The 10,299-nt window shown below is 41.4% G+C and overlaps 1 pseudogene; it reads right to left on the bottom strand.

Annotated features, from left to right (window-relative positions):
* Positions 1–5,639: 5,639 nt before the first annotated feature.
* LOC115067273 overlaps positions 5,640–10,299 on the bottom strand; it is a 5,279-nt pseudogene continuing 619 nt past the window's right edge.

The raw sequence follows: 10,299 nt of genomic DNA, 5'->3' as shown, positions 1-10,299 counted from the left end.
AGAGCAAAGATGCTTCTCTCTCAAAATTAGCTGTAAATTTTGAGGTTCACAGTTAAATTAATACAGTTATACAATATTGAACTCAGTATAACCTAGATTAGGAAATGATAGGTAGAGAATGGGCAGGAGCAAGCGGGTGGCATGGATAGGGAAGGGAAAGATGTCAGGGAAGGGAAGGATATCAGGGAAGGGAAGGATGTCAGGGAAGGGAAGGATGTCAGGGAAGGATGTCAGGGAAGGGCAGGGAAAGATGTCAGGGAAAGATATCAACCCATGGGTTGTGAGCTGGGACTTTATATATGGGGGCTTTAGGGTGTGGAAGGGGGGAATGTTTGGAGGAGAAATCAGGGAGGGGTAAGCAGGAAAAGCAGGTAGGATTAGGGCGTGGAAGTGTTTACTTTTTCCCTCTTAAGATGAGAGAAAAACAGCTTCTAAAATCTCTGGTTATCAGGTAGAATCTGCTTATCTTTGGAGGTCAGAGGAAAGGCAGGCTGCTTCTCAGCAGTTTGTAGATCCCTGTTGGGGGGGGGAGCTGCTATTTGGAACCCTAACAGGAAAGATGTAGAGAAATGGGTACTGCTGGTGGGAGTGTGGCTGGTTACAGTTCTGGAGGATAGTTTTACAGCATTTAGGAAAACACTTAAAAATGTTATCCCATTTAGTTCAACAGCTCCAGTTCTATCTAAAGTATATGATGATATTTTAGTGTTTTATTAAAGCAATATAAGCACATGGTATGTTTAAATCACTTAAAAGACTTGGGTAGGAAGCAGTGGCCCCTGCTCCATCTCTCTTACCCATACTGCCCTCCAGGCTGCATTTTCACAACCATTTAGCTGCTTTATCTACTGTTTATCTTTGCATTGAGATAATTTGCTCCTTCAGCCTTTTCTTGGCTTGTTGGTTTAAGACATTGCTTGTTGACATACTGTTAAGGTAGTTGAGGCTGTAGCTTTTACCCAGTCTCCTCTGCTTGCCTTCCTCACATCTTATCGCTGTAGTTTCATCATATTCTTTCAATGTCACATGCAATGATTTTAAAAATTCATAAGGCAAAAATGTCTTAATTCAGTAGTCACTATTTACATAATTATTATGTAAAGATTTCTAAAACATGAAAGACTGACAATATATTTTTCTAACCCTTGAAATACAAAACTAGCAACCTAGCAGTTTTCTTTTGTTGTTTTTTTTTCTTTCTTGTCTTTTTGAGACAGGGTCTCCCCGTAGCCCCAGCTGGTCTGGAACTCGCTTTGCAGACCAGGCTGGCCTCAAAGTCATAGAGATCCTCCTGCTTCTGCCTCCTGAGTGCTGGGATTAAAGGCGTGCACCATCATGCATATGCATGTCTGGCTGGATTTATTTTTTTCTTAACCCCTTGCTGCTGTCTCCCTCTGTCCTCTCGATCCTCTGATAGATTGACGGCTCCTTAAGCTTGGTGCAGAGTTCTATTCTAGAATGTCCTCACCTTCTTCTGTGTGGCTCCCCTGTTTCTTGGATTCTTTCTTTCTTGGTTTGCTCTTTTAAGAATTTCCTAGGAAAGCTATAGAAAGGTAAAATTTCAAGTTCTCTAAAAATGTCTTTAATTCTACCCTCATACTTTATTGGTGGTTTAATTGGATATAAAATTCTTAGATGAACATCATTTCACTTCAGAATGTTGATGATAATAGTTCCCTATTTTCTAGAATTTAGTGACACCCTACAAAGCTTTTCCTTTGATATGTTTTGTTTTTATCTCTTTGGAAACTTCTATCATCTTATTCTCAGTACTTCAACATTTCATAATCATCTTTACATTTATGCTATATTTTGTTTAGTAGTAGTAGTAGTAGTAGTTGTGTGTGTGTGTGTGTGTGTGTGTGTGTGTGTAAGTCCAAGGACAACTTGCCAGAGTCAATTTTCTCCATCTACTATGTGGGTTCCAGGGATCAACCTCAGTCATCTCGCAGGCCTGTGATTGTCTTCCTGGCACAGGTCTTAATGATTGGTGTTCTTCAGTTCCAGCAAATTATGTTGGATTTTTGGGGGATCTTTTTGAGACAGGGTCTCCCTGTAATCCCAGATGGCCTAAAACTTGATGTGTAGACCAGGCTAGCCTCAAACTCACAGAGATCTGCCTGTCTCTGCCTCCCAAGTGCTGGGATTAAAGGCGTGTGCCACCATGCCCAACTTCTTGTTGGATTTCTTTTGTAATTTTTTTCTCCATTTTTGTTCTATATTCTGTAGCCTCCTAATGCTGAACAACAGAATTTCTGGCTGTTTTTTTTTTTACCTTTTCATCCTTTTTTTTTCTTCAATGTTTTTAAAATCTCTTCTTGTTTAACTTTCTGGAAAGTATTTTTCCTGTGACCTTGGGTTTTCTTGTATTAGCACTCATCCTCTCTCATTCATAAAACTAAGCAAAGCACCTCAAAGCACTGTGCTAGTTCAATGGAATGTTCTCCTTCAAGTGCTCCTGGCTCATCAGGGGTGGGGGGCTTTAATTTCAGCAATCATGTTTTAAATTTCCACATGCCATTTCAAAAGAGTTTTCTTCTGTTCCCTGCATCACCTCTGATACCATGGGTTTTCAGTTGCCGTAACTCATGGGTCTTTGTTCTTTTGTTTGGTGTCTTTGTTTTTTGAGCCGGGGTCTTGTTGCGAAGTCCAGATTGATTGCTCTGTCTTGGCCCCACAAGCTGGGATTATAAGCTAATGCCACGGCACTTGGTTCCATCCTCCTATCTTAAGTTGCATTTGTGAGCCTGGATAGGAATGAATTTGAGGATCAATTGCTCAGCCAGTAATAGTCCAGTTATTCCTACTTACTGACCTTGTTTATACACTTAGACTGATACAACCAAGGAAATTCAGGTTGCAAGTTCGTAACATACACACAATAAAACATAATCAGAAAGTACAGATACCAACATTAAAATAGTTTTCTCTTACTCACAGACTTGTATGATTTTAATTCTCTTTTTAAAATTTTCATCTTCTATTATCATATGCAATTATGTAATTTTAAAACACCTAAAAAAAAATGACCATAGCAGACGCAAATCTGATTTTTAAAACAGAAAATTTCAACACGCAATTCATCCGTGAAGATATGCAGATAGCCAATAAGAATACGGAAAAGATTTGCATCATCTTTAGTCATTAGAAAAGCACATTATACCAAAATAAAACCTATCCTACCAGGAGGTGTTAGGCGCAGTGCTGTTCATGGGGATGCATTTTGCTGCCATCAATTTATCATGGGCCCCAAAAAGGACTCTCTCTTGAGAGCCACATTTAGATATCTTTACAATGGTTTACATGATCATGTGACTTTCCAAGTTATAAAGTTATATTGCTCAAAGGATATCATTTACAACAAGGTTTAAATAAAGTTTTAGAAATAAAAAATATGTGAGCTGATTTACTTTTTTTTTTTTTTTTTTTTTTTGGTCTTTTTGAGACAGCGTGTCCCTGTAGCCCCAGCTGGCCTGGAACTTGCTATGTAGACCAGGCTGGCCTTGCTCTCACAGCACTCTGTCTGCCTCTGCCTCTGCCTCTGCCTCCCCAGGGCTGGGACTAATGACAATTAAGGGCGAGTGCCACAATGCCTGGTGTTACTTGTTTTTTTCTATGAAACAATTTCCTTTTGTCAATGAACTTGTAAGGTGCTTTTATGACACGTGTTGTTTAGATTTATGAAGGGGAGAGGAATGCTGATACGGAAACACTCAAGGTTACAAGCATTTTGGCCGTAAAGAAGCACAGTTCATTTGTTGTTTTTAGCATCCTTGTTTTGAAATGTCTCCAGGAAAACACACAGTATCTCTGAAGGCAATTTTGGCTTTATCAGTTGTGTTGAAGTTTCTTGACTCTCAGTCAGCAGGAAACACACAAACCACATCCCAGGGTGAGCAGTTTCTGTCCCTTCTCTTGACTCTTAAATTCTCCTTGGGTTTCTCTCCTACCACAAATGTTTACACAGAAACCTGCATGTGGATATTTATATAGATATAGTCACAATGATGCAGTTGTTTGAGAGTGATGGGACATTTCTCAGACCATCAGAGTGTGACCCACAGACTCAAGATCACCAGACAATCGTCGCCAAAAGTCATTGTGAGATAGTGGCTCTGAGGTGTGTTGCCTCACAGCGATGAGGATGAAAGACGCAAACACAAAAATAAGAGACGCAAAAACAAAGCTTTATCAAGGGCAATGAAAGAAAAGTGGGAAACCTAGGGAGTTTCCCAAGAGAGGAGGGAAAGACATTGGGCTGCTAGTCTGGAGGCTTTTTAAAGGACCTATGACGGAAACTGGACAAAGACTGAGATAATTTCTATGAGGTTGCCTAACTCTCTGAACACATCTCAGACCCAACTAATTACGGCGTGACACTCTACTTGTTATTCTAGCCCAACCAGGAAGATGATAATGCTCTGTTGATGTGCTGCTCACCTAGTCAGGGAGCCCCCTCTGTCCTCTCCGGCATGGCTCTGCTAGCTGCTGCCCTTCACTGTCTGCTAACTGTTAGCCCCGACCTTGTTACTACTGCTGACCTCGCAGATGTGCTGGTCTCCAGCCTCGACTGGCTGCTGTCTTGTTGGCTGCTAATCAAATGATGCTTTCTTTGTTCTTCACATGTATGTGGCCATCTAGTAGTTTTCACCATGGGCCTTTTCTCTTACTACCCACAGAAAGTATCTCTATACCATAAGTAAATACTACTCAGCGATGAAAAAGGATAAGCTATTGATGCATCTAACAATATGGAGGAGTGTTAAATACATTTTGCTAAGTGAAAGAAGTCAGACTCAAAAGTCCATATGCTATCTAATTCCATTTATGTAACTGTAAACAGGAGGGAGAGGAGAGCTTCCAGGGGTTAGGAGCGAGCAGAGAGGCTAGCAAACACCAGGGAAGTTCTTGGTTGTGTAATGTTCTCTCTAGATTACGTTTGGAAGTCAGAAGACAACTTTTGGGGGTCCATTCTTTCCTTCCATCTTTACGTGGGTTGAGGAGGGAAGGTTTGTACAGAAAGTGCTTTACCTGCTGCACCATGTCACAGGCCCAAAGCAATTCATTCTTAAACAACTTCACAAAGTTGATGTGCTTTAAAGAATGTTATAATTCGTACCTACCCACAGTTCGTGTGATCTTACAAATGCGACACCATTTAACCATAACTTGTGGGAAATGATATGGGCTGGTTGAATGTATTTTCTGGTAAAATCTTTATCTTTTGATCTCATTGCATGACTCAGAATTTTGAGCTGCTTCTTTCTGAAAATCATGCTGATTTTGAACAGATCAAGTATGGCTAGTTCCTGTTTTGATATTATTTTGCTGCTGTTGTCTGTCTTGGTCTGCTAAAGGTAGAACTGTTCTGCTAAAGGGTACTACCCACCCTACCCCACCCCGCCATTTCCTTGTGTGAACTGGAGATGTCAGTTAGTGGAAGTTAATCAAATTCTGGTTACTTTGGGCTTTTACTCTTGGTGGAATAAATTATCTCTAGAAATACCTGAAATAAATCCCCTTATTTCTGTCTGCCTGTCTCTAGTTTTTGCTAATTAAAAAATAAAGTAAGATAAAATCACAAAAGTATATCTTCTGACTCTCTGTCTACATTATTAACAGCTGTGAAAAATACCTCTCTACTTGAATTTGCTGACATGATCATTAGTGGTCTGAGTGTGTAAGATCCCTTTGACTATTGAAAAAAACGCAGCCTGTGAAAAGAGAAGTGAAGATTTAACAAAGATTTCCATAGTTCTGGGCCCTAGTCAGTAGGGAAAAGAGGTTCTCAAAAAGGTACCAAAACCACACCATCGTTCACTCAATAGTGCATTTACTTATTTATTCATTGGTCTTTTTTAAGACAGGGTCTCCCTGCAGCCCCAGCTGTCCTGGAACTCACTATGTAGACCAGGCTGGCCTTAAACTCACAGAGATCCGCCTGCCTCTGCCTCCCTACTGCTGAGATTAAAGGCGTGCACAACCACACTGGACTCAATAGTTATTTTTAAAGTTAGCTCTATGCAAACTTTTGTACCAGTGTCCATGCAGAGCACAAGAGGTGGTCTAGAAGTCTGATATGGAAGCTGAGAAGTTCACTAGTAGCTCATACAGAATCATAATGCTATGTCCATGGCTTAGGTAATAGATGACATGACAATTCAGAAGAGAATGATGTCTCTTCTGGCTATATGATAAGAAAATGTTTCATAAAAGAAACTGTCTGGCTGGGTGTGGTGGCCTTTAATCCCAGCACTCAAGAGGCAGAGGCAGACAGATCTCTTTGAGGTCAAGTCCAGCCTGGTCTACATAGTAAGTTCCAGGACAGCTGGGGCTACAGGGAGACCCTGTCTCAAAAAGACCAAAAAAAAAGAAAAGAAGGAAAAAAGAAACTGTCTGGGGGCTGCAGAGATGGCTGGGTGATTAAGGGCACTGGCTGCTCTTGCAAAGGAACCAGTTCTTTCCCAACACCTTCATGGGTGTTAACAACTGCCTGTAACTCCAGGTTCAGGAGGATTTGATGCCCTCTTCAGGCCTCCTCAGGCATTGCATGACATGGGTGCATAAATGCAGGCAAAACACCCATATACATAAAACAGATAGATGATAGATAGATAGATGATAGCTAGATGATAGATAGTAGCTAGATCATAGAGATAGATAGCTGATAGGTAGCTGATGATAGATAGATAGATAGATAGATAGATAGATAGATAGATAGATAGATAGAGATAGATAGATGATAGATAGATAGATAGATAGATAGATAGATAGATAGATAGATAGATAGACAGATGATAGATGATTTTTTTAAAAAAAGAAATGGTGTCTGTAGGCAGAACTGACAGAGTCCACCAAAAGCAAAGAGGCAGGAAAGCTCAAGTCTTTTCAGGGGCCGTGAAGGAAGGCACATGAAGGTGAATAGTGGTAAATGGGCAGGCAGTACATCTAGTTAGGATATCCAAGCAAGAATTTGGACCTTATTACACATAAACATTTTGCCCAAGGCAGTGATCAAAAGACCAGGCTTTGACAGCAGATAGATTTGAGCTCCCATCTCACCTTGGTCCTTTACCTATTTCATCTTACAAGTCCCTGATTGATCTTCTTTTTTTTTTTTTTCATAGATCTGTTACCATGATTAAATGAGATTGGGATATTAGACACTTGCTCATTTAGAAAACATTTATTGACCCTCCACCTTGTACGTCCCTGACAGTGAACTTTGTACTGCAGATAAGGCAGAAACTCCGCCTTCAAGGGGCCTGAAAACCAAGGAGCCTGTGGTTTAGATGGTTAAGCAAACAGAAAGTCAATAGTGTGAACTTAGGGTCAGAGGAGCTCAACAACACACGTCCAGGAAGGGAGTGACACAGAAAGCTTACCAGAGGAGGTGGCCACAGAAACACCTGGCATGAGCCTTTGAAGGTTGGTGGAAGTAGAGCTAATTGCCCAAGGTCTGATTATTCTTACTAACCTGTACACCACATTGTGGCTTTGAGCAGAAACAAATCTTTGAAACTCTATGTAGATTTTTGTTATCGTTGTTATGTTACATTTGTATAGCTTATTGATTTCATTTCTAAGTCAGAAAAATAGAGATGGTGTATTCTATTTCTCAGCTGACCAAAGAGAAGAAAAAGAGTGTCCATTTACAATTACAGTAGCGGGGGAAGAGGTAAGCTAGCCAAATCCCTGAGATGTGATGTATTATATTGAAAGGAACCGAAGGGAAGTTGACCTAACAGGAAGTAACAAATCTGTGTCCTCACTTGCACCCAGCTCAGACATTTTTGTTGGTGTTTAGTTTGTGTTTATTTCCTCTTCTGAAGTAGGACAGTAGTTTTGCTTTGTTTCTAGAGGACCACATCTTTCTCCATTCTCAGTCTATGTTCTGGTGAAGTTGGATTGCTTGATTTAACTTCAGGGGTTGGAATAGTTCAGGCCTGGCCAATCAGAGCCTCCCACTAGCTGTTGTTTCTAACCAGGGATGGACGAATGACCCAATCAGTCAGTAGGAAGCAATCTAGGACTTTTGCTGAACTTGTAAGACAAGCATGGCTTCTGCTGATTTGAGCTGATTTGAACATGGGACATTGTTACCAGCCATTTTGCTACCACGTAAAGCCTCACGCTGAAACCAGTAACCTTGGGGAGGGAGGGAACCCCACACGAGGCTGGTTTTTGTTTGATTATTTCTGTTTCTGAATCCCATGCTTTCCTGTCATCCCCAGTAATGGACTTCTTTATGATGATGTGAAGCAATAAAAACTTGTTTTTCTTCCTCCCCTCCTCCTCCTCCTTCTCCTCCTCCTCTTCCTCCTCTTCACTTAAGCCTGATTTTTAAAATTTTATTTATTATTTTTATTTAGTGTGCATGAGTATATTGCCTGTATGTGTGTTAGTGCACCCAGGTCATGCAATGCCTATGGAGGTCAGAAGAGAGCATTGGATTCCCCTGGAACTGGAGTTATGGAAGGTTGTTAGCTGCCATGTGGGTGCTGGGAATCAAACCTGGGTCCTCTGCAAGGGCAGCCAATGCTCTTATAGCCATCTCAGCAGCCATTTCTCCAGCCCAAGCCTGACTTTTTTTTGTCAAGCTTAGTAAAATGTTTAAAATGATATTGGATCCTGTGAAAGCAGTAATGCTAATCAGTGAAGATGCTTTCTTAAAAAAAAAAATTTCGCCAGGCATAGTGGCACACGCCTTTAATCCCAGCACTTGGGAGGCAGAGGCAGGTGGATCTCTGTGAGTTCTAGGCCAACCTGGTCTACATAGTGAGTTCCAGGCCAGCTGGGGCTATAGGGAGACCCTGTCTCAAAAAGACCAATATATATGTATATTGATCTGATCTTTTCTAAGCATGTTCAAATATCCTCCATATTAAGAAACTTCTGGTGGCTGGAGAGATATCTCAGAGGTTAAGAGCATTGGCTGTTCTTAGAGATGACCAGGGTTTGAATCCCAGCACCCATATGGCAGATAACAACCATCTGTTACTTCAGTTCCAGGGGATCTGACACCCTTTTCTGACTTCCCCAGGCACTGCATGACATGGGCACACTTACATACATGCAGATATAAAACTCATACACAAAATAAATAAAATTTTAAAAGAATTTAAAAAACATAAAAAGAAAATGTTGCTGGGCATGATGGCACACATCTTTAGTGCCAGCACTGGAGAGGCAGAGGCAGGTGGATCTCTGTGATACCAAGGCACCATGTAATAGGCTCCTGCTACCCTGCCATCCCTAAAATTGTGAGTCAGAATCAAGCCCACCTTCAGGTCGTTTCTTTCAGTAGCTTATTACAGTGGTGAAGAAAGTAACTAGCTACAGAATATTGGTGCTGAGGAACGGGGTCATTGCTGCTTCGGAGAAACCTGACCCAAGCAAAACAGTCCAATGGCATAATGAAATCTTCATTAGCCAAAGACATGGAAATTTCCTGGAAAAATCCTGAGTACTTAAAATGAAAATAACTAACACTGCAGCTATAGTAACTGTAATGGTGCATCGCTTCGTTCCATCCACCTTTACCTGCAGTTTCTCCCTGCCCCAGGGAGAGTCACTCAGGGAGCTTCTGTTTGGAGGTGGTTTTGGATTTAGGATCTTACTAGGAATGGCTGCAACTTCTATTCTCTCATCAAAATTCTTCCACAGCTCATATAATTCAAAAATCTTCCTCATAGCCACAGAAAGCTGAGCAAGCCTTGTCTGGCATCTTTGTGCATACAGTGCAGGCCACATAAAGGCAAGCTAAAGCCATCACGAAAGGAGGTCCTATAGCCCAAGAACACTCTGTGAATCAGTCCCTCTCCTCTATGCAAAGGGAAGCAGCATGCCTTCTTCACCCATGTCCTGCACATACTGGAGCAAAGGTCTATAGGGATGATACCCTGTCAAGGAATAATCCATTGATTCCAAAAGACAAAATTCATATGTGATTCATTCTACAAGGAGAATCCTTTAGAAAGGCATGTGAAAATATATAATCCAGGAGAAGCAGTAGAAATTAATCATGTATTTGAGATTACTCCAAATTTCTACACTAGGTTCCTGTCCATGATCACAGTGGCTCAGCCCTACTCCACTGCAGTGAGGGCTTATCTACCCTTCTACCCTTCTACCCTTCCTCCTTCCTTCCTTCCCTCCCTCCCTCCCTCCTTCCCTCCTCCTTCCTTCCTTCCCTCCTTTCTTCCCTCCTTCCCTCCTTCTTCCTTCCATCTTTCCTTCCTTCCTCCCTCTCTCCTTCCTCCTTCCTCCCTCCCTCCCTTCTTCTTTCCTCCTTCCCCC

This window comes from Nannospalax galili, unplaced genomic scaffold, assembly GCF_000622305.1.
Source record: "Nannospalax galili isolate Female #2095 unplaced genomic scaffold, S.galili_v1.0 scaffold805, whole genome shotgun sequence".
Classification (NCBI taxonomy): domain Eukaryota; kingdom Metazoa; phylum Chordata; class Mammalia; order Rodentia; family Spalacidae; genus Nannospalax; species Nannospalax galili.
The sequence above is the reverse complement of the archived record's forward strand: the minus strand, read 5'-3'. Positions and strand labels throughout refer to the sequence as shown.